Below are 2,801 nucleotides of genomic sequence, written 5' to 3'. Positions count from 1 at the left end.
AGAGAGAGAGAGAGAGAGAGAGAGAGAGAGAGAGAGAGAGAGAGAGAGAGAGAAGAGAGCTAACGATTACATGACTTCTTGGGGGTCAAGAAATGAGACAAGAAGAAACTGTGAGTACAGTAGTAATCAAGACTCTTCCTCTCGTGTACCCTCCTAACATTCACAGGCCTTGCCTGGACTACACAGCCTGAAGAAGAGATAAACCCAGTGGTAGACCAAGATTCACCACTAACCAGCCATCTTAGAGCTCTGGTGAAGTACATCACAGACTAGTGCATTCTGGTGAGTGTCCCAGACCACTGTCTCCATGTAAGCCCCATATTCTCAGCCCAGACTGCTATTTGGCCAAGATTCAGCTCTACCATCACATCCTCCATCTACAAGGCCCTGTAATTATCACAAAGCCTGGTGAGTTCATACAAATCTCACGTGCCATAGCCATCCTCATCCTGACTTAGCTGGAGTCAATCACATTGTACATCATAGAACTCAAGATCTGGTCCTCTTGGTATGGTACTAATACACTCTAATAGCTTGAGCAGCAATGCCTGTACTCTAGCCCAGCCTGGTGAATGACCCAGACCTCTGTACTCCCAAGAACATCCTCACATTCCAGGTTTAGAATGGTTTCAGCAGCCCGGGCACCATCCAACCTGGTGAGGATAGACTTCCCTCATGCTCCATCCCTGTACTCCTTGGCCTAGTTCAGGTCAAGGAGCTTGCATGCCTGCTAAGTCTTGTTAGTGACCAAGAATGTTGTCCTCGTGCCTCACTGCAGTCTACAATGTGGCCCCACAATCCCAGGCATACTGTGTACCAGACCAGACCGGTAAGTGACAGACGCATGATCACTCTACTGGGGCTAGTTTAAGTCATGTAGCCTGCACACAAGCCACCTCTTTTTGGCCTAGAACTTGGTCCTTCCTTGTTATCCCCATATACACAGAGCTGTCTGGGACTATGCCACCTACCTACCAGTATACTCTGGGGAGTGTTCAGTGGCAGGCCCTCCCTCACTCAGGAGCCTAACAATCCAAGACTTGTTTAGAACAAACAGTAAGGGCGACAGAAGATCATCTTAAGTGATTAGGACTCTTTTATTCCACACAATCTCATACACCCTGGCCTAGCTGAATCAAGCAGTTTGCCCATCAGTCCAGCCTAATAAAAACCCAATAAATACACTTGCCTTCATCACTCTCCCAGTCCTAACTTTGGTCTTTTAGCCTGAGCCAACAGTAGAACCTGGTCACTTATCAAAATACCCCCTCTTGTGCCTTCCTCACCCTCCCGGGCTTAATTCAGGTCCAGCTGATCACAGGCCAGCACTGCTTTGTGAATCGCTCAGACACTTGCCCTCTTGTGCCATCTCCAGAGTTTCAGACCTAGCTGGGGCCAAGCAGCCCAGGTACAAGCCAGATGAGAGAGATGTCTAGACAGTGCCATCCTACACCACTCCCATATTCCAGTCCTGGCTTGGTCATTCAGTTTGCTTCAGTTTCATGTCTGATCCAGGACCTCCACACTTCCCAACACACCATTACATAGTTCCCAGGCTCATACAGTTTCAAGCAGTCTGGGCATTATCCCTGACTAGTAAGATCCTAAGTCATTCACTGCCTGGGCCAGTCCACTGTCTAGTTGGAGCCAACCATATCGTGTACCATTCTAGCGTGGGGACAGCTTAAGATCTCAAGGTCCCGCTGCTGGCAGAGCATTCCAGCCTGGCAAGAGCTCAAGGTCCTTTCCACTGTTCGCTGTGCACCATCCCAGTCTCTCGAGAGTTCAAGGTGCCTTCAGATACTGGTGTACTAATACTCCCCAAAACCTTCACTCACTCAGCCTGTGCACAAACCAAGCTCCTAAGTGACTCAGACCTCGCACTCTTGTGACATCTGTCTCTGGCCCAGCTAAGGTCAATCTACCCCATCAGCAGCAGCAATTGGTAAGTAATTAAGACCCTGTTCTCTTGCACTCAAACAGCTAGGCATAGCTTGGATCAAAATTCTTGTCCACCAATCTTGGCCTGTTGAATCACCCATAACCCTGCTCATCTATAACATTAACAGACCCCCAGGCCTAGCTTAAGATATGCCCTTCTGTGCCAACTACACAGTGCCAGAATAAGCTGGGGTCAAGCTGCCTGCTTAGTGGCCCATACTGGCACATGACCGATGCTACCACCTCCACATTCCCGAAACAACCTAACAATCACAGTGCGGGTTGGGACCAAGTAGCCTGGGAATAAGACCATCCTCATAGTCTGTAATCAAAATGATCTACTGGGTACCATCCCCATACTGCCTGTCGCAGCTCTGGTCAGGCAGCATTCCCACCAACCCAATTTTAGTTAGTGTGCTCCACTTCCCTGCACTCGACAGGCCAAGATATGTACTCAGTGTGTTGTTATGTGTGCTTAGGTTGTTTACATTTACTATGCCTTTAAGAATGCAAGTAATTTTGTCTCTTGGAACTGGAACTACAACTCATGGGGTCCTCGGAGGCTGCTGGGCTGGTGGCAAGGTGGCTGGGGAGGGCAAAGTGATGCGACCAGGCTAGTTATCTCCTCCTGTCTCTTCTCGCCACAGTAACTTTTTCCTCTAAAAGAAGTTTGCAAAGGGCCCCTAGAGCTAATAGCTGCCTCACTCACACACTTGCTTTCTCTAGACCTCTGGGTTTCGGTAGAAAGGTGGGTGGCCGTTGTGCCTTCAGGGACACACTACTGACCTATGTTCTACGCCCCATGCATCCCATTCTTAACCCTTACAGCCACCATGATTGGTGAGATCTGTGCTGCAGCG

At 49.1% G+C, this 2,801-nt stretch overlaps 1 pseudogene across 1 annotated transcript in view; it reads left to right on the top strand.

Annotated features, from left to right (window-relative positions):
* LOC110314111 overlaps window positions 1-2,801 on the top strand; it is a 23,242-nt pseudogene that overhangs the window by 1,561 nt on the left and 18,880 nt on the right. The window contains exons 3-4 of the transcript XR_002380150.1: window positions 167-282; window positions 1,673-1,945. The product of XR_002380150.1 is annotated as a protein BTG1 pseudogene, transcript variant X1 (transcript). The remainder of the gene's footprint in view (window positions 1-166; window positions 283-1,672; window positions 1,946-2,801) is intronic.

Source organism: Mus pahari, chromosome X, assembly GCF_900095145.1.
Source record: "Mus pahari chromosome X, PAHARI_EIJ_v1.1, whole genome shotgun sequence".
Classification (NCBI taxonomy): domain Eukaryota; kingdom Metazoa; phylum Chordata; class Mammalia; order Rodentia; family Muridae; genus Mus; species Mus pahari.
The sequence above is the reverse complement of the archived record's forward strand: the minus strand, read 5'-3'. Positions and strand labels throughout refer to the sequence as shown.